At 46.6% G+C, this 24,957-nt stretch overlaps 2 protein-coding genes across 4 annotated transcripts in view; both read left to right on the top strand.

The window, feature by feature from the left end:
* The window catches only part of LOC140191844 (uncharacterized), a 66,137-nt gene that overhangs the window by 38,847 nt on the left and 2,333 nt on the right, over positions 1-24,957 (top strand). The window lies entirely within an intron of this gene.
* Positions 5,303-24,957, top strand: part of smarce1 (SWI/SNF related BAF chromatin remodeling complex subunit E1) — a 128,267-nt gene continuing 108,612 nt past the window's right edge. For all 3 annotated transcript variants that reach the window (XM_072249723.1, XM_072249724.1, XM_072249722.1), the window contains exon 1: positions 5,303-5,350. The gene's annotated coding sequence lies outside the window, so the exon portion shown is untranslated. The remainder of the gene's footprint in view (positions 5,351-24,957) is intronic.

Below are 24,957 nucleotides of genomic sequence, written 5' to 3'. Positions count from 1 at the left end.
TTATGTTTAATTTAGCGCCCTCTCCCTGGGAGAAAAGGCTACGCGCTTTCTCTGTGGCCGTTCACGATCTTATCGACCTGTATCAGGTCACCCTTCAATCTTCTGTGTTCTGGGAATAAAGTCTTATTTCATGCAACTTCTCCTTGAAATTCAGCCACCCTCCTTTTTCGCCCCCCCCCCCCAAAGTCCAGGCAACAACTCATCAAAGAGATTCAGCTGAGGGACTGCGTTTTTTTTTAACAATTGATTTACTGCCCGTTATGCTGCTGGTGTCTTTAGGGCAGCCATGGAGATCCTCCATCTCTGGCAGCGTTCAGGGCTTCCTTCATCGTGTCAGTAGCTTCCCCTCAGTTTTCACCACTGTCAGCCATGCAAGTCCCAGTTGGAGACTCGGGAATGCCATCACACTCAGATGCAGAAGGATTCTTCATTTCTGTTTCCGTGATAGTTTTGTTTCACCAGTGAGCTGAACCCCCGAAACTGGAGGGCCGGTGGACCACTCTTTGTCTGCCCTCTACCCTTTGACCTTTTTGGCATTGGTGACCCTACCAAGACCCACAGCATAAAGCCCTGACTCCAGGTCATTGAGGGACACAAGCCCCCAAACCGCAACAAGGTTGTGGTCCTCAGGGACGAAGTTAAAATATATTTTCTCTGTACTCTTATTTACGTCTTTCCTGCAGTACTGCACACAATACTCCAAATTAGCCTCACTTATAGTGCCTATAAAAAGTATTCACCACTCCCCCCCCCCCCCCCCCAGAACTTCTTCATTTTACTCTTTTACAACATTGAATCACAGTGGATTTAATTTGGCTTTTTTGACACTGATCAACAGAAAAAGACTCTTCTGTGTCAAAAGGAAAACAAATTTCTACAAGTTGGTCTAAATGTATTACAATTATTAAATGCAAAATAATCGATTGCACAATTACTCACCCCCTTCAAGTCAGTATTTAGTGGATGCAAACACGAGGAATTCTGCAGATGCTGGAAATTCAAGCAACACACATAAAAGTTGCTGGTGAACGCAGCAGGCTAGGCAGCATCTATAGGAAGAGGTACAGTCGACGTTTCGGGCCGAGACCCTTCGTCAGGACTAACTGAAAGAAGAGCTAGTAAGAGATTTGAAAGTGGCTGTGATAGCGAGTCTGAGTCAAAATGTGGTTGAAAAGTTGAAGAGCCGAAGAAATTACAGATGGGGAGCAGTGAGAGATGGTTTCACTGAACTCCCGTCGAAGAGAGGATCTAAACTTCTTCAATGTAGGCATCACCGGAAGAGGCTTTGCAGTACTGAATTTAAAAACGCAAACAGGAGGAAACACAAGGAACACAAGCAACACACATAAAAGTTGCTGGTGAACGCAGCAGGCCAGGCAGCATCTCTAGGAAGAGGTACAGTCGGCGTTTCGGGCCGAGACCCTTCGTTTGGACTAACTGAAAGAAGAGCTAGTAGTAGCCACTTTCAAATCTGTTACTAGCTCTTCTTTCAGTTAGTCCTGACGAAGCGTCTCGGCCCAAAACGTCAACTGTACCTCTTCCTATAGATGCTACCTGGCCTGCTGCGTTCACCAGCAACTTTGATGTGTGTTGCTTTAGTAGATGCACTTTTGGCAGCAATTACAGCTTGAGTCTGTGTGGATAGGTTTGTTTCAGCTTTACACATCTGAATTCTGCAATTTTTCCCCATTCTTCTTCACAAAACTGCTCAAGCTCTGTCAGATTGCATGGGGCTTGTGAGTTAAAGGGCCTTTTCAAGTCCAGCCACAAATTCTCAATTGGATTGAGGTCTGGACTCTGACTTGGCCTCTCCAGGGCATTAACTTTGTTGTTTTTAAGCCATTCCTGTGTAGTTTTGGCTTTATGCTTGGGGTCATTGTCTTGCTGGAAAACAGATCTCCCAAGTCGCAGTTCTGTTGCAGAGTGCATCAGGATTTCCTCCAGGATTTCCCTGTATTTTGCTGCTTTCATTTTACCCTCTACCTTCACAAGCCTTCCAGGGCCTGCTGCAGCCACCACCGTGCTTCACGGTAGGGATGGTGTGTTTTTGATGATGTGCGGAGTTTAGTGTCATGGCCAGTTTTGCTTTCATGAGACCATAGAACCTTCTTCCAGCTGACTTCGATTTCCCAAATGCCTTCTAGCAAACCGGAGTTGAGATTTCATGTGAGTGGTTTTCATCAGAGAAAACAGAAAAAAAATTCTGAGGTAGCATATATGGGCTCGTTGTCCTTTCAGAAATCTGGTGGTGGGGGAACAGCTGTTCCTAAAATTTTCTCTCTTGTACACTAGGCTTTTGCTCTTTGTTTGTTCGTTCGTTATGCTCTGAGTTGAATGCTCAGATGATCATGGTCTTTCCATGACCATGATTATTTTTGGCAGATTTTTCTACAGAAATGGTTTGCCATTTCCGTCTTCTGGGCAGTGCCTTTACAAGACGGGTGATCCCCAGCCATTATCAATACTCTTCAGAGATTGCCTGCCTGGGGTCAGTGGTCACATCACCAGGACTTGTGATCTGCACTGGCTGCTCGTACGACTGTCCACCACCTGATCCCACGGTTTCACGTGACCCTGATCGGGGGGCTGAGCAGGTGCTACACCTTGCCCAAGGGTGACCTGCAGGCTAGCGGAGGGAAGGAGCGCCTCACACCTCCTCTGGCAGAGACATATCTCCACCCTGCCACCTTGGGTCGTCTTATTGGAGTGATTTCACTTTGCACACTGGAAGAAATCACGGTGGTGTAGGGTCGTTGGCTGAAAATAGATAGCACATACACGTAAACCTGTTTCAGCAATCACCTTGAAATGATTGTGCTGTAGGCTAACGGACACGCATTCTTGGTTTCATTCAAGGAATGTGGGTGTTTCCAGAGAACCCAGCGGGGTGTTTTGCTGGTTATCTGTTCTCAGTATTTACTTATTTATTTTGTATTTGTACAATTTGTCTTTTGCACATTGGTTGTTTGTCAGTCTTTGCGTCTAGCTTTTCAATGATTCTATTGTATTTCTTTGTCTTTACTGTGTGGGCACGTGACCAAGTGGTTAAGGCATTCGACTGGCAACCTGAAGGTCGTGAGTTCGAGCCCCAGCCGAGGGAGCGTGTTGTGTCCTTGAGCAAGGCACTTAACCCCACATTGCTCTGCGACGACACCGGTGCCAAGCTGTATGGGTCCTAATGCCCTTCCCTTGGACAACATCAGTGTCGTGGAGAGGGGAGACTTGCAGCATGGGCAGCTGCCGGTCTTCCATACAACCTTGCCCAGGCCTGCACCCTGGAGAGTGAAGACTTTCCAGGCGCAGATCCATGGTCTCGCAAGACTAACGGATGCCTTTTTTACTGTGATAGCCTGCAAGAAAATGAATCTCAGGTTTGTATACGGTGACACAAATGTACTTTGATAATAAATTTACTTTTGAAATTTGAACATTGATTATACAACTACACGTTTTAAGAATTTGCTGTTGTGTGTTGGTCGGGGATGTAACCCACAACAGATTCAGTAATTATAAAGAATAAAAATTATATAAAATAATAAAGTTGAAGTGGAGTGAGATATGCATTAATACCAGCTTGTATAAGATTGAGAGGGTACTTGATAGTTGTATACAAAATTATGGGGGGTATAGATAGCAACTCACATCAATTGCTGGTGAACGCAGCAGGCCAGGCAGCATCTATAGGAAGAGGTACAGTCGACGTTTCAGGCCGAGACCCTTCGTCAGGACTAACTGAAAGAAGAGCTAGTGAGAGATTTGAAAGTGGCTACTACTAGCTCTTCTTTCAGTTAGTCCTGACGAAGGGTCTCAGCCCGAAACGTCGACTGTACCTCTCCCTGGAGATGCTGCCTGGCCTGCTGCGTTCACCAGCAACTTTGATGTGGACGAAGGGTCTCGGCCCGAAACGTCGACTGTACCTCTTCCTAGAGATGCTGCCTGGCCTGCTGCGTTCACCAGCAACTTTGATGTGTGTTGCTCGAATTTCCAGCATCTGCAGAATTCCTGTTGTAGGGGTATAGATAGGATCATCGCAAGCAGGCTTTTTCCACTGAGGCTGATTGGGACGACAACCAGGGGTTGTGGGTTAAGGGTGAAAGGTGAAAAGTTGAGGGGCAACTCCTTCACTGGGAGGGTGGGGAGAGTGTGGCATGAGTTGCCAGCGCATGTGGTGGATGTGGGTTCAATGTCGGTGTTTAAGAGAAGCTTGGACAAGTACGTGGATGGTAGATGTGTGAAGGGCTGAGGTCTCGGTGGGGGTCGATGGTTTGGCATGGGCTTGATGGGCCGAAGGATCTGTTTCTGAGCCTCTGTGTATTTACAGTGTAACCAACCTTATAAAAGTGGTTTAAAGCAGGGGTTCTCAACCTTTTTATACCATGCACCGACACTGTTGAGTAAGGGGTCCAGGGAACCCAGGTTGGGAACCCATGGCTTAAAGTGTTTGCAGTGTAGTGATGGGGGTGACAGGTAGAGGGGGTGAGGGGTGTAATTAGAACAGATATCAGGTCAATCTATTGATCAGATTAACTGTCCTAGTTAGCTGTCTGTTACCCTGGAGACTGCACTGTAAGCACCTTAAACCACACCACTCTCCAGCTATTAAGTCACTGTACTTCATTGGAAATCAGAGTCAGGTTTAATATTACTGGCATTTATTGTGAAATGTGTTGTTTTGCAGCCCCAGTACATTATGTCTGTGGTGGCCAGTGCGATCATGTTTGCTGTTGTGTGCTGGGGCAGCAGGCTGAGGGTAGCAGGCACCAACAGAACCAACAAACTCATTCGTAAGGCCAGTGATGCTGTGGGGATGGAACTGGACTCTCTGACGGTGGTGTCTGAAAAGAGGATGCTGTCCAAGTTGCATGCCATCTTGGTCAATGTCTCCCATCCACTACATAATGTACTGGTTGGGCACAGGAGTACATTCAGCCAGAGACTCATTCCACCAAGATGCAGCACAGAGCGTCATAGGAGGTCATTCCTGCCTGTGGCCATCAAACTTTACAACTCCTCCCTTGGAGGGTCAGACACCCTGAGCCAATAGGCTGGTCCTGGACTTATTTCCTGGCATAATTTACATATTGCTATTTAACTATTTATGGTTTTATTACTATTTAATTATTTATGGTGCAACTGTAACGAAAACCAATTTCCCTCGGGATCAATAAAGTATGACTATGACTATTGCAAAGCATAATAGAAACTGTAAATTACAATAAGAAATGTATATAAATAAATATGAAAACTTTGGGTCTTAATGTTATATTTGTGCAAAAACTAAAGTTAGAGTTTTATTTCTATTACAGAAAGACCTTCTTACGCACCACCTCCTGCCCCTGCTCCCACCACAGTAAGTCTTTGTATCTTTGTAATAAATTATGTAATGAAAACGTGTGTTACACAAAAACGTGTGAGTTTTCGCTGGTGTGAGCAGGCGATTCATGGATAGAGGAAAATGCAGTGCTCTGTTCTGTTGGTGTGTTCAGAGTTTAGCTGGACAAAAGCCTGAAGTAGTGCAGTGGCAGATGGTTAACCTTTGCCGTTTGGGAAGTACTGAGGCGGGAATTCGATGCCTGCTGCACTTCCGGTTTTACACTGTTAGCGACGGAGCGTGGTCTGATGTTTGAGGAGAAATAAGTGACTGTACCGGTTCCAAAGAGGCCCTCCGCTGGTTGGGATCGACCTTGGCTGTTGCGATCCTGGGTACTCGGTGCGCGAGCCTGGGCAGTACGGTATGGAGAGCGAGCTGTTGCCCGTGTAGCATACTCCCCTTCTCCACGCAGCTGGTGAGCCCGAATGGCAGAGACCGATAGAGTCCAGCACCGGGAGCTGCCAGTCAGCGTTGATCTCAGCGTAGGACTGCCTGAGGAACTCAAGGTCCAGATCTTACCTGACGGTTTGCTCATGAAGTCTTCCCCCAGGAGTGGGTACAGCCACAAGGCAGCGGAGGTTTGAGATCAGAGTTTTCCTTCTCCGAGACAAGCTGCCAGGTATATTAAGCAGCAGTCAGCACCAAATAAAAGTAACTGGAATATCATTAATGACGATTCTCCCATGGGCTGTGTCACGTCAATATATTTGTGAAGGCGGAACATCGACAGTGGAAAACGGGAACAGGCCAGTCGGCCGGCAGTGTTGTGCCGAAACAATATTTGCCAAATAGTGTCGTGCTAGTTTCGCTCCTGTGTCTGTGTTTGTGATGCCAGAACTTTCTTACTGATTCTAAAAGCAAGTGGGCCACTTCTGTCAGTTTTGTACGCTGCCTCTCGTGGCTAGAAGCTGCTCGGGATTTGATGGTGGGGGTGGCCAACTTGTGCTTGGGCTGTTTTCTCTGGAGTGCCGGAGGCCGAGGGGAGATCTGATGGAGGTTTATAAGAGTACAAGAGGCATAGAGAGAGTAGACAGACAGTATCTGTTTCCCAGGGTTGAAATGTCTAATACCAGAGGCCATGCATTCAAGGAGAGAGGAGACGTGAAGGGCAAGTATTTTACACAGAGAGGGGTGAGTACCTGGACTGTGCTGGATGGTGGTAGAGGCCGATACATTTGGGACTCTTAAGAGCCGTTTAGATAAACACATGAATGTAGGAGAATCGGAGGATATGGGCATAGTGTAGGCAGAAGGGATTAGTTGGCCATTCGATTACTAATTTGATTGGGTTCGGCACAACACTGTGGGCAGAAGTGCTGAACTGTAATTGCTGTCAGATTGGCAGTGGAATACTTGTAGATCTCTGTTCCCCAGAGGACACAGCCTCAGAATAGAGGGACGTCCCTTTAGAACAGATGAGGAAGAATTTCTTCACCAGACAGTGGTGAATCTGTGGAATTCATCGCCACAGAAGGCCACTTGAAGCAGTGGAGGGGGGTGTAGATGCATGATTAGTCAGGGCATCAAAGATTACGGGGAGAACGGAATTGAGAGAATCAACTGTGATGGAATGGCGGAGAAGTCTCAATGGGCTGAATGGCCTAATTCTGGTCCTATGTCGCGTGGTCTGTTGAAAGAGCCGTGAAATGTGTTCAGTAGACTTTCTGAAACGTGCTGCGTTTGTCAAGAGAACACAGATAATTGGAAGAATGATTCTCTTTGAAGTGATGCCTAACTCATGTGAGTAACACTTCATAGACAATTTTTATTTGATCACAAAAACCAAACAGAGGTACACTGAAGGACAATTTTCAGTTTGATGACTCCAAAGATGTTATGCTGGAGAACATTCTGAACTCCTTCCTGATCAGGCTTGGGGCTTGGTGTTTTGTGTTAATGTTTTCAGAATTGTCCTGAAAGTTGCCCCCCCCCCCAAAAAAAATTACCCACTCCAGAGAGGAGTTTCCAGTGTTGCCCACAATCCAGGAATGAACAGAGGCTTTACATTTGTCTGTCGTTTAAGGTTGTTCTGCCTGGTTAACATGGTGCTATAATGAAGTTCCATGGCATGGAGCCGGATTGCTGCTTTGAATGGTGGGATGTTTTGAAATGACCGAGGTCCAAGTGTCGGTGAGGCTCGGGAGAGAAGCTTTGCAAACCTGCCTTACAAATATTCGCCGTTTGCAAATGAGAACGTTCCTGTCAAACCTTTTTATTTAACTTCTACGACGGTATCTTTGTCACAAAGCAATTTTAATCAGAGCAAAAAAAGTTTGAAGTCAAATCATTGATGATCAAGATGTAATGATAAGTTTAAAATTAAATTAACGATTTCAGTTTAATAACTGTGTGATACTGGAGTGACAGTAATGAACACACAGACCCTGTTAAATCACATTGAGGGTTTCTGTCTGATATCTGTGATACTGTAGTGACAGTAACGAACACACGGACCCTGTTAAATCACATTGAGGGTTTCTGTCTGATATCTGTGATACTGGAGTGAAGGTAACGAACACACAGACCCTATTAAATCACATTGAGGGTTTCAGTCTAATATCAGTGTGATACTGGAGCAATAGTAACCCCTGTTACCATGAGCTTTTAATGACTTGCCCTGTGAATGTTAATTTAAGCACATTTTAAAACTGAGTGTTGCATTTCGTTTTCTTTGAGAACTTTTCTGGTTAATTGAATATATATTTCTTTCTTCATTACTAGTGTTGCATTGTGTGTTCAGCAGAAATGAAATGGTGTCACTGGGATCACACCTGGTGTAGCTCAACATTGATAGTACTTCTTGGCCTTTCGAGAAGTTCAGAACAGAAAAGAATGTTGAGGGATATCTGAGCTCATGAAAGGATTTTCTTGAAAATCTGAACATGAGGTTCTGCAGGTGCTGGAAACCTAGAGCAACACTCGCAAAATGCTGGAGGAACTCAGCAGGTCAGGCAGCATCTCTGCAGCAGAATAGGCACAAGGAGGGGTTTTGGCCTGATGCATCGACTGTTTGTTCCGCTCTATGGATGTTGCCCTCCCTGCTAAGTTCCTCCAGTGTTATGTGTGCGTTATTCTAGAAATCTGGAGTTTGCTCAGGCAGAGTTGATTGGAATTGTTTCTTTTTAATAACAAAGGTTTATATTTGACCGGGACTATACAGAAAAATGATCTGTAGAAGATATTCAACCAGTTGCTCATATTCAGAAGACTGCTCTGTGTATTTCTGGCATGTCTCCCGTTATCGTGCCCGTCCCACCATTAACCATCGCACTTGGTAAGCTGTGGTATTCAAGTCGTCACTTCAATCAGAATCAGGTTGAATCTCACCCTCGTGTGTCATGAAATTTGTTGTTTTGCAGCAGCATACATATGTATATAAAAACTATAAATTACTGTATGGTATATATAATTTATTTAATTATGTATATATTATGCTTATTGATACTTAATTTAAATATATATAAAATTAAATAGGTAGGGCAAAAACAAGTAAAAAGTAGTAGGATTGATAAACACGAGGAAATCTGCAGATGCTAGAAAACCAAAGCAGCACGCGCACGCACACACAGACACAGAGTCCTGGAGGAACTCGGCAGGTCAGGCAGCGTCTGTGGAGGGGTATATACAGTCGACGTTTTGGACTGAGACCCTACGTCGCGATTGGAGAGGAAGGGGGAACAATGCAGACTAGAAACATGGCAGGAGGGGACGAAGGGTATCTGGAAGGTGAGAGGTGAAGCCAAGTGGGTGGGAAAGGTGTAAGGCTGGAGAGGAAGGGATCTGATAGGAGAGGAGAGTGGACCAAAGGAGAAAGGGAAGGAGGAGGGGTAGTGGGGGGAGATGATAGGTGAGAAGAGATTAGGGGCCACAGTGGGGAAAAGAAGAGGAGGAGAGAGGGAAGGAAGTTTCTTTTTACTGAAACGAGAAATCGCTGTTCATACCATCAGATTGGTTACAGTGATGCTTACTGAAGTCTCATGGCTGTGACTGTGGACTTCAGCTGTCGTGGACCTAAGTAGGAATATTTAATGATTCCCATTGGAACTGCACGCAAAGAGTCGCTGCTTGTCACTGTCATCCTGAGCTTTTGTTGAATTTATTTTCCCCGTCTGACTCTGATGGCTGTCTGGGCGAGCGGGTGACCAAGGTGACATTACAGCAGGGATTGTCCATCACAGCTCCGGCAACCGGTGGAGTGCAAGAGCATCCAGGGCGATTCAGCTTCTGTTAAAGTCTCTGTATGCCCACGCTTGGAGTATTGTGAGCAGTTTTGGGCTCCTTGTCTGAGAAAAGATGTGCTGGCATTGGAGAGGGTCCAGGTTCACAAGAATGATCCCAGGAATGAAAGAGTTAATGTATGAGAAGCATTTGATGGCTCTAAGCCTGTATTCACTGGAGTTGGTGGGGGTGGGGGTGGGAATCTTATTCAAACCTATTGATAAAGTGGATGTGGAGAGGATGTTTCCTATAGTGGGGGAGTCTAGGACCAGAGGACACAGATAGAGTGGATGTGGAGAGGATGTTTCCTATAGTGGGGGGAGTCCAGGACCAGAGGACACAGATAGAGTGGATGTGGAGAGGATGTTTCCTATAGTGGGGGAGTCTAGGACCAGAGGACACAGATAGAGTGGATGTGGAGAGGATGGTTCCTATAGTGGGGGAGTCTAGGACCAGAGGGCACAGATAGAGTGGATGTGGAGAGGATGTTTCCTATAGTGGGCGAGTCTAGGACCAGAGGACACAGATAGAGTGGATGTGGAGAGGATGTTTCCTATAGTGGGGGGAGTCTAGGACCAGAGGACACAGATAGAGTGGATGTGGAGAGGATGTTTCCTATAGTGGGGGGAGTCTAGGACCAGAGGACACAGATAGAGTGGATGTGGAGACGATGTTTCCCATAGTGGGGGAGTCTAGGACCAGAGGACACAGATAGAGTGGACGTGGAGAGGATGTTTCCTATAGTGGGGGAGTCTAGGACCAGAGGACACAGATAGAGTGGACGTGGAGTGGATGTTTCCTATAGTGGGGGAGTCTAGGACCAGAGGACACAGATAGAGTGGATGTGGAGAGGATGTTTCCCATAGTGGGGGAGTCTAGGACCAGAGGGCACAGATAGAGTGGACGTGGAGAGGATGTTTCCTATAGTGGGGGAGTCTAGGACCAGAGGACACAGATAGAGTGGACGTGGCGAGGATGTTTCCTATAGTGGGGGAGTCTCGGTCCAGAGGACACAGATAGAGTGGATGTGGAGAGGATGTTTCCTATAGTGGGGAGTCTAGGACCAGAGGACACAGATAGAGTGGACGTGGAGAGGATGTTTCCTATAGTGGGGGAGTCTAGGACCAGAAGACACAGATAGAGTGGATGTGGAGAGGATGTTTCCTATAGTGGGGGGAGTCTAGGACCAGAGGACACAGATAGAGTGGATGTGGAGAGGATGTTTCCCATAGTGGGGGAGTCTAGGACCAGAGGGCACAGATAGAGTGGACGTGGAGTGGATGTTTCCTATAGTGGGGGAGTCTAGGACCAGAGGACACAGATAGTGTGGATGTGGAGAGGATGTTTCCTATAGTGGGGGAGTCTAGGACCAGAGGACACAGATAGAGTGGATGTGGAGAGGATGTTTCCTGTAGTGGGGGAGTCTAGGACCAGAGGACACAGATAGAGTGGATGTGGAGAGGATGTTTCCTACAGTAAGGAAGTCTGGGACCAGAGGGCAGAGCCTCAGAATAGAGGGATGTCCCTTTAGAACAGAGATGAGGAGGATTTTCTTTAGCCAGAGGGTGGTGAATCTGTGGAATTCATTGCCACAGACGCTGTGGAGGCCAAGTCATTGGGTGTATTCATAGCAAAGGTTGATAGGTTCTTGATTAGTAAGGGTGTCAAAGGTTATGGGGAAAGGCAGAAGAATTGCGTTGAGAGGGATAATAAATCAGCCGGGATGAAATGGCGGAGGAGACTCAGTGGGCCGAATAGCCTAATCGTGCTCCTGTGTTTATGGTCTTATGGTTTGTGCGGAGGAACGCCTGACCGCTGAACTGTGGCACAGTTGTTCTCCGCGTGGGATAGTGAGCGTCACTCTCCACCCTACTGTGTCACAGTGAACAGCTGAACTGCTGGGGAGAGGTGAGGGGCCTTGTTCTCTCCCAGAGGCTGTGGGAAACGGAAAACTAGCCTGTTGTGTTGTCAGAACTTATCACACCGTTTGTGAGAGGAAAATACATACACACACACACACACACACACACACACACACACACACACACACACACACACACAGACATACACACACACACACACACACACACACACACAGACATACACACACACACACACAGACACACACACTCACACACACGCACGTGCGCGCGCGCGCACACACACACACACACACACACACACACACACACACACACACACACACACACACACACACACACACACACACTGGAAGAACTCAGCAGGTCAGGCTGCATCTATGGAGGGGAATAAACAGTTGATGTTTCGGGCCGAGACCCTTCATCAGGACTGGAAAGGGAGGGGGATGCCAGAATAAGAAGTTGGGAGGAGGACAAGCTGACACGTGATAGGTGAGACCAGGTGAGGGGGAAGGTGGGTGGGTGGGTGAGGGAGTGGGGATGATGTAAGAAGCTGGGAGGTGATGGGTGGATGAGGAGAAGGATTGCCGAAGAAGGGATCTGACAGGAGAGGAGTGGACCGTGGGAGAAATGGAAGGAGGAAGGGCCCTAGAGGGAGCTGATGGGCAGGTGAGGTGAGGTGAAGAGAAGAGGTGTTAGGAGCCATGCACCCCTATTTTGTGCCTGTCTGTGTTGTGCGTTTATTATGGGTAATTTGTCACGTGGGTGGGGGCGTGGTAGAAGTAAATGAGTACAGTCACGAATTCACCCTTTGTCTTGTTGAGAGGAGTGGAGCCGGGGGTGATAGTTTTTGTTGACCGTTTAGTTACACTCAATTATGCTAATTGGAATGCTTATTTCATTATGATGCTTAATTACACTTATTTGTAAGCTAGTTATCGTACCTCGCTGAATCGCTAATTTAGTTTTGTTGGTATATTACCGCTATAAGTTCGTCTTTGGTTTCGTCCTAAAGGACCAAGCATACTTTTCTCAACTTGGAATTCAGTTGGTTTGGAAGGGCGTCAAACCCTCATTCGGTTTCTCAGCGGTCTTGGTTTGTTTGCAAATAACCGCTACAGGGTGAGAGGGGAATTGGAATGGGGGTAAGGGGGGGGGGGGGAAATCTGCCAGAAGTTAGAGCAATCGATTTTCAACTGTCGATGTTGTAACCCTGCTGTTGAGTATGCATCCCGTTTTATACAGTCTGCTGCCAACAAGGAAAGACAAACTGGATCCACTGTCCCCTTTCTTGCAGTTGGCCATTTGTTTGGTGGAATTAAAATCTACAGCAGATTGCAAGTGAGTTACCTTTGGAAGTGTGATGAGCGTCTGTTCTAGCTGTTTGTTTTGCCGTACGTACTCCAGCTGTTGACTGCAGTGGGAAGTCGAGTGGAAGAGAGAGGCTTAACTCAGGACTAGTAGACAGGATACAGGGGGATGTGCTCAAATCCGTCAGAAGTTAAGGAGGTTGTCATTGCGTGCCGTGTCGTATGACGTGGGTGATCGCGGTCTTTCCATGACCATGATTGTTCCTGATAAAGTTTTCTACTGAAGTGGTTTGCCATTGCCGCCTTCTGGGCAGTGCCTTTACAGGACGGGTGACCCCCCAGCCATTATCAGTACTCTTTCAGAGATTGCCTGCCTGGCGTCAGCGATCACATCACCAGGACTTGTGATCTGCACCGGCTGCTCGTACGACCGTCCACCACCTGCTCCCACAGTTTCATGTGGCCCTGATCAGTGGGGAGGTAGGGGTTAAGCAGGTGCTACACCTTGCCCAAGGGCGGGTGACCTGCAGTCTAGCGGAGGGAAGGAGCGCCTCACACCTCTTTTGTTAGAGACGTATCTCCACCCTGTCACCCACAAAATGATATCCACATGGATCGAGTGGATCGAGCCAGAGGGTTTTTCCCAGCATGGAAATGGCTACCACAAGAGGGCACGGACTTAAGGTGATTGCTGAAAATTCTTGCTGAGATGTGAGAGGTAGGTTCTATGCACGGAGAGTGGTGGGTGTGAGGAACGCGCTGCCAGGGGTGGTGGTAGAGCCAGACACATGAGGGACATTTAAGAGACTCTTAGATAAGGCATGTGGATGATAGAGAAATGGAGGGGTGTGTGGGAGGGAAGGTTTAGACTGATCTCGGAGTAGGATGGAAAGTTAGCACAACACGTGGTTTGAAGTGCCTGTAATGTTCTATAGTTGTAAATACTCCTGTTGTTCCCTGTGTCGTTCAGGGAAGGAACTCTGTCATCCTATGGGACTCTCACTGCCTCCTCGCTAGAAGACTAGTCGTAACGTTGCTGGTGATGTGCACATGCCCCTGAATGAATGTGTGGTGTTGTTCTGCTTGTGCAGGCATTGTAGCGTGTATTTTCTGATTGGAAGTCTATTCAAAAGGTAATTATTATTATGTGTCTTGACGTGAATGGGAAAATCGGGCAGCATTTGGTTGGCTTGCTTCAACATGTTGTGTTGCTTCTTAACGTGGGTTGGCTCCTCACTCTTCTTGGTAGGTCAAGCATAAAGAGACCTGTTAAAGATAAAGATCTTACAGATCTGTTGAAGATAAGACCCTTTTAACAGTGTTAATGAGCAGATCTGATTCTGATTCTGATCCAAGTTCACAGCTACACAGGTTGACAGGGTGGGTTCAGAAGGCACATGGCATACTGGCCTTTATTAGTTGAGGTATTGGGTTCAAAAGTCAGGAAGTTATGTTGCAGCTTTATAAAACTCTAGTTGGGTGCCTCTGGAACATTGTCTGTTGTTTTGGTTGCCCCCCGCAGTATAGGAAGGATGTCGAGGCTTTGGGGAGTGTGCAGGAAAGGTTCACCAGGATGCTGCCTGGATGAGAGAGCCTGTGCTATAGCGCGAGGTGGGACAAACTTGGGTTATGTCCTCTGGAGCGGCGGACGCTGAGGGGAGATCTGACAAGATTATGAGAGGCATTGGATGGACAGAGAGTATCTGTTTCCCAGTGTTGAAATGTCTAATACCAGAGGGCGTGTATTGAAGGAGAAAGGATGTAATTTCAAAGGAGATGTGAGGGGCAAGTGTTTTTTTTTACACACAGAGTAGTGGATGCCTGGAATGAGCTGCCTGGGCTGTTGGTAGAGGCAGATACCTTAGAGGCTTTTAAGAGACATTTAGATCGACACATGAAGAGGAAAATGGAAGGATATGGACATTGTGCAGGCAGAAGAGATTAGTTTAGTTGGCGGCCATTTGATCACTAGTTTAATTGGTTGGGTACAACACCGTGGGCCAAAGGGCCTGTTTTTGTGCTGTAATGGTCTGTGTTCTTCTGGGTGGGCGTTCGTGGCCCAAGTTCTGGAGGTCCCAGCTCTGTTGAGCTGCTGTTCGCGGTCCAGGCTTGTAGCTTCCTACACAGATGCTGGTAGCTAGACCTCAGACCAACTCACTAATTCCAGCTCGGGCTTCAGTCCAGTTCATTAGTTCCTTGAGTGCTTTTCAGAAGACAAAGGTGTAAAATCAAAAGATAACCTCCAGTCAGTTGGTAAGGTGTAACATTCTCTCAGTTTTATTGTGCCTCCCTGACTTTCTTTTGTTTCCTCCAAGCTATGTTTCCCATTATTGGTGCTAAATTAACATCTGTCTGACACTTTTTAAAGTTGACTTTGTATTGTATAACTTGAGCTTCCGTTCAGTCTGCAGGACCTGTATGTATCAAGCTGCAGGGAACTCGTAGTCGTGGGGGAGAGGTTTGCATCGCAGGAGCTACAGAAAGCCTGGTTGTTATCCAGAGATGAAAAGTATGCCATAAAAACACTTGACCATAAGACTTGGTAGCGGAATTAGGCCATCCGGGGGTTTGAGTTTGCACCCGCCATTTCATCGTGGCTGATTTACTATCCCTCTCAACCCTGTTCTCCTGCCTTCTCCCCGTAACCTCTGACGCCCCGACTAATCAAGAACCTTCACTTTATTCACTTAGCGATACAAGTAGGCCCTTGCGGCCCTTCGAGCCACGCCACCCCAACAGACCTGATTAACCCTCGCCTCATCATGGAACAATTTACAATGACCAATTAACCTACCCAGGACACCCTTGGACTGCGGGACAGAAACTGGAGCACCCGGGGGGGACACCCACGCATTCCACGGGGGGGGGGGACGCGCGGAGACTTCTTGCAGTCGGTGCAGGAGTTGAACTCCAAACTCTGGAATGATCCTGCGCTGTAATAACGTCGCGCTAACCGCCACGCTACAGTGACACCATGTCCCCAACGATGTGGCCTCCACAGCCGCCTGTGGCAATGAATTCCACAGAATCACCACCCTCTGGCTAAAGAAATTCCACCTCACCTCTGTTCTGAAGGGATGTTCTTTTGTTCTGAGGCTGTGCCCTCTGCTCCATCTGATTGGTGTCAAGTTAGGAAAAGGGGATTTAGACCATAAGACCATAAGACAAAGAAGCAGAAGTAGGCCATTTGGCCCATTGAGTCTGCTCCGCCATTTTATCATGAGCTGATCCATTTTCTCCTATTTAGTCCCACTCCCCCGCCTTCTCACCATAACCTTTGATGCCCTGGCTACTCAGATACCTATCAATCTCTGCCTTAAATACACCCAATGACTTGGCCTCCACTGCCGCCCGTGGCAACAAATTCCACAGATTCACCACCCTCTGACTAAAAAAATTTCTTCGCATCTCCGTTCTGAAAGGGCGCCCTTCAATCCTTAAATCATGCCCTCTCGTACTAGACTCCCCCATCATGGGAAACAACTTTGCCACATCCACTCTGTCCATGCCTTTTAACATTCGAAATGTTTCTATGAGGTCTCCCCTCATTCTTCTAAACTCCAAGGAATACAGTCCAAGAGCAGACAAACGTTCCTCATATGTTAACCCTCTCATTCCCGGAATCATTCTAGTGAATCTTCTCTGTACCCTCTCCAGCGTCAGCACGTCCTTTCTTAAATAAGGAGACCAAAACTGCCCACAGTACTCCAAGTGAGGTCTCACCAGCGCCTTATAGAGCCTCAACATCACATCCCTGCTCCTATACTCTATTCCTCTAGAAATGAATGCCAACATTGCATTCGCCTTCTTCACTACTGACTCAACCTAGAGGTTAACTTTAAGGGTATCCTGCACGAGGGCTCCCAAGTCCCGTTGCATCTCAGAATTTTGAATTCTTTCCCCATTTAAATAATAGTCTGCCCGTTTATTTTTTCTGCCAAAGTGCATAACCATACACTTTCCAACATTGTACTTCATTTGCCACTCCTCTGCCCATTCTTCCAATCTATCCAAGTCTCTCTGCAGACTCTCCGTTTCTAGGTGTCCTTGTTCATCAGTCACTGAAAGTAAGCATGCAGGTACAGTAGGCAGTGAAGAAAGCTAATGGCATGCTGGCCTTCATAACAAGGGGAGTTGAGAATAGGAGCAAAGAGGTCCTTCTGCAGCTGTACAGGGCCCTGGTGAGACCACACCTGGAGTATTGTGTGCAGTTTTGGTCTCCAAATTTGAGGAAGGACATTCTTGCTATTGAGGGGGTGCAGCGTAGGTTCACGAGGTTAATTCCCGGGATGGCGGGAATGTCATATGTTGAAAGATTGGAGCGACTGGGCTTGTATACACTGGAATTTGGAAGGATGAGAGGGGATCTGATTGAAACACCTAAGATTATCAAGGGATTGGACACGCTAGAGGCTGGAAACATGTTCCCGATGTTGGGGGAGTCCAAAATCAGAGGCCACAGTTTAAGAATAAGGGGTAGGCCATTTAGAACGGAGTTGAGGAAAAACTTTTTCACACAGAGGGTTGTGGTTCTGTGGAATGCTCTGCCTCAGAAGGCAGTGGAGGCCATTCTCTGGATTCTTTCAAGAAAGAGTTAGATAGAGCTCTTAAAGATAGCGGAGTGAAGGGATATGGGGAGAAGGCAGGAAAAGGGTACTGATTGTGGATGATCAGCCATGATCACAGTGAATGGTGGTGCTGGCTTGAAGGGCTGAGTGGCCTACTCCTTCAGCTATTGTCTATTGGTCCTAGACTCCATCACTATAGGAAACATCATCTCTATGGAAGTCTTTCAATATTCGATAGGTTTCAATGGAGTTCCCCCTCATTCTTCTGAACTCCAGTGAGTACAGTCCCAGAGATACCAAATGCTGGCTTTTTATCCAGCGTCCAAGAGTATATGGGGTTAGTACTTAGTGGCGTAGCTACTGAAAGGCTCAATTAGTCCACAGTTGGACGCTGGGCACCACTGTTTAGTTAGCATACCGAAGATCTGTGACTGATTTGCTGTTTATATTGGAATGGGAAATTCAAAATATTGAGACAATGTGAAAGGTCGATGCAGAGAACACAGTTAGTCTAATTGTCATTCAACCATGCGAGAATATCAATGAATACAGCCAAACAAAACAGCGTTACTGTGGGGCCAAGATACCAAAGACAGCACTAGCTGGCACACACAGCACAAGGCACATATAGCCCATATAAGATGTCAGGTAGAATCCAGTCTCACCAAAAATATAGTCCCATACCCTGAGACAATGAATGTTACAGCGCTGACGCCACGCCACACCTCTGTCCTTGGCTGACTGGCTGGGTAGTCCGTAGTTCTACAGCACCGAAACAGGTCCCTTGGCTCACCTGGTCTGTATCGAACTATTGATCTGCCTCCTCCCGTCGATCTGCACCTGGACGGTACCCCTCCCATCCTCGTAGCTGTTGAAATTCCTCTTGAATGTTGAAATCAAACTCGCTGGCAGCTAGTTCCACACCAAACCAGATAAGCCAGAGGGCCTGGGCTCACCACCCTCTGAGTGAAGAAGCTCCCCCTCAGGTTCTGCTTCAACTTTTCACCTTTCACCCTTAACCCATGGCCTCTAGTTCTGGTCTCACCCAACCTGAGTGGAAAAAGCCTGTTTGCATTTACCCTATCTATACCCTTCATAATTTTCTATACCTCTATAAAATCTCCTCTCAATCTCCTGCACTCCAGGGAATACCCTATAACTTGGGTCCCCAAGGTAGCCAGTAGTGAAGTTGGAAATATTTGAATCTGCGAACTGTGCTCAGAGTTCGGCAGACCTGCAGCCAAGTGCCAGTGGATACTTTGCTAGTTGATAATTGGTGATGGAAATCAATGTCTGAGCCGTTTGTTGGTCAGGGTCGACCATGTATATTGCATCTTGGCTAATCTAGACACACAAAGGCACTGAGGCTGTTTACAAAAAGGGTCAGAGCCGTCTCTATTTCCTGAGGAGACTGAGGTCCTTTAACATCTGCCGGACGATGCTGAGGATGTTCTACGAGTCTGGTGGTGGCCAGTGCGATCATGTTTGCTGTTGTGTGCTGGGGCAGCAGGCTGAGGGTAGCAGACACCAACAGGATCAACAAACTCATTCATAAGGCCAGTGTTGTTGTGGGGATGGAACTGGACTCTCTGACGGTGGTGTCTGAAAAGAGGATGCTGTCCAAGTTGCATGCAATCTTGGTCAATGTCTCCCATCCACTACATAATGTACTGGGTGGGCACTGGAGTACATTCAGGCAGAGACTCATTCCACCGAGATGCAGCACAGAGCGTCATAGGAAGTCATTCCTGCCTGTGGCCATTAAACTTTACAACTCCTCCCTTGGAGGGTCAGACACCCTGAGCCAATAGGCTGGTCCTGGACTTATTTCATAATTTACTGGCATAATTTACATATTACTATTAACTGTTTATGGTTCTATTACTATTTATTATTTATGGTGCAACTGTAACGAAAACCAGTTTCCCCCGGGATCAATAAAGTATGACTATGACTATGAAATCAGGGCAGAATGACATGGAAAACGAGCTGTTGTCTGTGCTGTGGGCTCCCCCTATACGTGCAGCTGATGAATCCAAAGGAATGGCAGAGACCGATACTGTTTGGTACCAGTAGCCAGTCAGCACTGAACTTGACGTAGGACTGACTGCTTTACGGACTCCAGCTCCAGAATTTTTCTCTGATGTTTCCTCCCGAAGCCTTCTCCATGAGTGGGTCTAGCTGCAAGGCAGCAAAGGTTTGAGATCAGAGTTTTCCTTCTCCTAGACAAGCTGCCAGCCACGGCTGAATAGCTCCATCTGCCCGGAGTGACAGGTAACACACTTGACCAAAATCTCCTGTCAGTAGAAACAGTTCTGCTGGCGTAGTAGCTAAGCCACACCTTAAGGCCGGCCGTTGGACTTGGTTGTCAGAGACTATTTGAGTCACACGCCATTGGGAGCATTTAATAGGTAGTGAAGGTTTGTCCCCCACTCCCACCCCCAGCTATAACAACCTTAAAGAACCAAGCGATAAATATACTTTAAGGGATTTGGGGAAAAGACAGTGCTTGTAAGCTGGCTGTGGTTGTGGAACGAGTGGAGAGGAAGGAGGGTGAAATGGGATGTGACGATGTTCAAATGGTCACTTTTTCTATATTTCTCTCCCTCTACCCTTCGATCTTCTTCGCCTGCTTTCGCTGCCTTTTCTACTTTAAAGTTCTTAATTCTCCCTAGGACTCAGTTCTTTCTTTCTTACTGAAGCCCGTCACCCCTCCTGGGGCAGAGGCGACCAAAAGAGCAGTGGTGGATTAGTCTAGGCGAAGATCATTCCTCTCCCAGCGATGAGGCCTTTGGAGATTCTGTCCCCCTTGCGTTTACCCTATCTATACCCTTCATAATTTTCTATACCTCTATAAAATCTCCTCAATCTCCTGCACTCCAGGAAATACCCTATGACTCAGGTCCCCAAGTCCTGGCAACATCCCTGTGGGTTCATTATAATTTTTCTAGTTTCTCTAGTTCTGGCTTTTTATGTGATGGGGTTGCTAGCCTCACCTCCAACCCTCCTCTTTTCGCAGCCAGGCTTGGGACTGTCCACCTCTGTCCATCTAATTAAAAATGATTCTGATAAAAGTTACTCACTTCATAGTCGAGCTTTGGCTTCAGGAGTGAAGCTTGATACAGAGTACTGATTTAATATGAACGTCACGGATGGATCCCAGGCCCGGCTGCAAGAGAACAAGGGTCGGGCACAGGGCTAGCAACCCCAACCTGTAAATAAAAAAACCCAGAGTGCCAACAGAAGCTCCAAATACCTCATCACTGGGAGAGGAAGGATCTTCGCCTAGTCTGGCCAGCTGCTAGACCTGGGGGATAACTTGAAAGACCTGACCCATGACAGAAGACCCTAGTGAGCTGCTGTCGGCAGCCAATGCTCCAGTAGGGGGTGAGGCTTAACCAACCACTGATTCAACATGAATACCAAGCTCAGTGATTCCTTGGTAACTCCGTAAATGGCTGGGCGATACGTTGTTTTTAATGGAGTGCTGTCTCTGTAACTGGAAAATAATCTTTCTCATATTTGTCATAAATTCTATAATCTCCTTTGCCAGTTACATTTTAATTGGTTCAGTATCTGTTTCTTGTAATCACCTCTACTTTATTAATTACGAGAGAGGCAGCTAGTTAATTTAAGTCATCAGTTTAACTTCGTTGTATCTCATTTGTACACAGCCTGTCTGCCACCTTGTTTGACTTTGGTACTAATTTTTCAAAAGAAATACAGCGGATTCTGGTTAACTGGGATACATCAGGACTAGTACATTTTGGCCTGATTAAGGGGCTGACCCAATTAGCCAAAGTTTCTTGGAAATAGTTAAAAAGGTATTTTTTAAAAAAAGACAAACTACTGCCTTAGCTGAGTAGCAAATTGTGTATTTAAATGAACTGCAGAACAACTTGGAACACTATCAGTAGTACTGCAGTACTATAAAACTGTGCATTAGTTATCGATGGAGGAATTTATCCAGTGTACGGTGACGAGTTCTCTTGTTAGACTGTAAATGAAAAGAATGAGCTCAGAAACCTTGTGCAAATAATGGTCTGCCTTTCTACAATGCTTTCGATGATTGCATCCTCCAACTCTTCATTTTCTTTGTAACATTCAAGATAATTGTCGATACCTTCAAATTCTTCGTAGGTCCCAACTTGTTGAAGGAGTGAAATTGTTTCATTTTCGCTCCCGGCTGTTTCTGGCATCTCCGAGCCTGAATGCTCGGAACTGCAGTGAGCAAACGGCTCTGAATTGTCTTGCTGATTATTTCCCGCCAGCTCTCAGTGACAAAAATCACTGCTCTTTGAAAAAAACACACACAACTGACTCTGTTTTAAAACTGTGTCTAACAGCCACGTGGCTGATGCTTGGCAGAAACTGATCAGCAACAGTCTCCTTTCTCTATTGAGCAGCATAGTATCCCAAATAAATGAAGGGAATCCCGGCTATTTTCTTGATTAGTTTTTCTTCTTTAAGAATTGTCCCAAGTAAGCGATTGCCCCGATTATCCGATGGCCCAATTAGCCGGAATCCACTGCATTTTACCTTTTTAATTTTGATTTTCTAATTGCCTTCTACATCGTTCTCATCGTCATTGGCTGAGCCTGTAAACGTGCTTAAGGTTTGCAAATCGCCTGTCGTTGTGGGCAGTGAAAGTCTGAAAGTGTGTAATAACATTTGTGCAATGTTCTGGTTAATGCTGGCATTGAACCCTGGTACGGTTTGTGTGAGGTTATTATAGTGCTGTTGCTCTGGAACTACTTTAATTCCACAGCGTGTGCGGTCTAACCAGTGTGCTTGTAGAGCCGTGAGGTAATGTTGCAGCTCGGTAAAACCCTGGTTAGACCACACTTGGGAATATTGTGTTCAGTTCTGTTCGCCTCGTTGTAGGAAGCTTTAGAGAGGGTGCAGAGGAGATTCACCAGGATGCTGCCTGGATTAGAGAGTATAGGTTGGGCGAGCGAGGGCTTTTCTGTCTGCAGCGAAGGAGGCTGAGAGGTGACTTGACAGTGTACAAGATGATAAGAGACACAGATCGAGTGGACAGCCAGAGACTTTTTCTCCAGGGTGGAAATGCCTAATATGAGAGGGCATTTTTAGGTGATTGTCATAGTCATACTTTATTGATCCCAGGGGGAAATTGGTTTTCGTTACAGTTGAACCATAAATAATTAATAGTAATAGAACCATAAATAGTAATAGAACCATAAATAGTTAAATAGTAATATGTAAATTATGCCAGTAAATTATGAAATAAGTCCAGGACCAGCCTATCGGCACAGGGTGTCTAACCCTGCAAGGGAGGAGTTGTAAAGTTTGATGGCCACAGGCAGGAATGACTTCCTATGATGCTCTGTGCTGCATCTCAGAGGAATGAGTCTCTGGCTGAATGTACTCCTGTGCCCACCCAGTACATTATGTAGTGGGTGGGAGACATTGACCAAGATGGCATGCAACTTAGACAGCATCCTCTTTTCAGACACCACCGTCAGAGAGTCCACTTCCATGCCCAGAACATCACTGGCCTTACGAATAAGTTTGTTGATTCTGTTGGTGTCTGCTACCCTCAGCCTGCTGCCTCAGCACACAACAGCAAGCATGATAGCACTGGCCACCACAGACTCGTAGAACATCCTCAGATTCGTCCGGCAGATGTTAAAGGACCTCAGTCTCCTCAGGAAATAGAGACGGCTCTGACCCTACTTGTAGACAGCCTCAGTGTTCTCTGACCAGTCCAGTTTATTGTCAATTCGTATCCCCAGGTATTTGTAATCCTCCACCATGTCCACACTGACCCTCTGGATGAAAACAGGGGTCACCGGTACCTTAGTTCTCCTCAGGTCTACCACCAGCTCCTTAATTTTTTCCACATTAAGCTGCAGATAATTCTGCTCACACCATGTGACAAAGTTTCCCACCGTAGCCCTGCACTCAGCCTCATCTCCCTTGCTGATGCATCCAACTATGGCAGAGTCATCCAGAGTCTGAAGATGACAAGACTCTGTGCAGTAGTTGGAGTCCGAGGTGTAAATGGTGAAGAGAAAGGGAGACAAGACAAGATTGGGGGGGAAGAATAGGAGGGGATGTCAGAGTTAAGTTCTTTATACAGGGAGTGGTGGGTGCTTGCAAGGTGGGAGAGGCAGGTACATGAAGGGCAGTTAAGAGACTCTTGGGCACATGGATGGCTAGGCAAATGAAGGGTTATGTCGGAGGGAAGGGTTAGATCAGGGGCGGTATTGGTCCATGACATAAAAAAAGGTTGGGAACCTCTGGGTTAAGTTGATCTTGGAGTAGTTTAAAAGGTTGGCACAACATTGTGGGCGGAAGGGCCTAATGTTTTATTTTCTAGTATTTGAACTTCTGGAAAAAAAAACTTCAATTTGACTTGTACGAGAGCAGACCAATTCAGGCGCATGTTCCTTTGGTGTCCAGTTTGCAGTCTCTAATGTTGATGACGCTTCTCTTGCTGTTTCAGTGATTTTTTTTTAATATTTAGTTGTAAAATATCAAAGTTATGGCTAAACACTGATGCAAGTAATGTACAGAACGGTGGAAAGTTCTTAGACACACGTAACTAGGGTGCCTAAGACTTGTGCACAATTTGGTCAAATTTGGCCCAAGTTCCAGCAGGAAAACTTGGGCCTTTCGATATCCTTGCTCCGGGCCGGCCCGCTGACATCTTTTGACAAGCTCTCCTGGTTGAGGAAACAGAGACGGTCACCATAATCATCAGTCTTGCCTTTCGTGCTACTCTTGAAAGCCCTGATAAATGACTGATACTGCAGAGTGGATCGCCATCGAAGATTTGAGTCTCCCTTTTAGGCAGTGGGTACTGCTGTTGCATTACTGTGCCTGTTGTTTCCTTTCATGTTCTTTGGGCCACCAGCAAGGTTCAGACCTTTAGCGTCTGAAGCACGAGTGCCGTCGTACCGTAAATTGAGGTAGTCAGAAGAACCGTGTGCTGTTGGATATGGCTCAGCTACAAATTGAGCCTGGTTCCTCCGAAGCTGTTCCATCCTTTCTTCCAATGCGTGCTTATCCCTCGGTATTTATTGCCTTGCGTAGAACTCGGCTTCCATTCTAATAGAAACATAGAAACATAGAAAAAATAGGTGCAGGAGTAGGCCATTCGGCCCTTCGAGCCTGCACCGCCATTTATTATGATCATGGCTGATCATCCAACTCAGAACCCCGCCCCAGCCTTCCCTCCATACCCCCTGATCCCCGTAGCCACAAGGGCCATATCTAACTCCCTCTTAAATATAGCCAATGAACTGGCCTCAACTGTTTCCTGTGGCAGAGAATTCCACAGATTCACCACTCTCTGTGTGAAGAAGTTTTTCCTCATCTCAGTCCTAATAGGCTTCCCCTCTATCCTCAAACTGTGACCCCTCGTTCTGGACTTCCCCAACATCGGGAACAATCTTCCTGCATCTAGCCTGTCCAATCCCTTTAGGATCTTATATGTTTCAATCAGATCCCCCCCTCAATCTTCTAAATTCCAACGAGTACAAGCCCAGTTCATCCAGTCTTTCTTCATATGAAAGTGCTGCCATCCCAGGAATCAATCTGGTGAACCTTCTTTGTACTCCCTCTATGGCAAGGATGTCTTTCCT

The sequence above is a fragment of the Mobula birostris genome, chromosome X (genome assembly GCF_030028105.1).
Source record: "Mobula birostris isolate sMobBir1 chromosome X, sMobBir1.hap1, whole genome shotgun sequence".
Classification (NCBI taxonomy): Eukaryota; Metazoa; Chordata; class Chondrichthyes; order Myliobatiformes; family Myliobatidae; genus Mobula; species Mobula birostris.
Note: the sequence above shows the minus strand (reverse complement) of the source record. Positions and strands in the feature narration are given on the sequence as shown.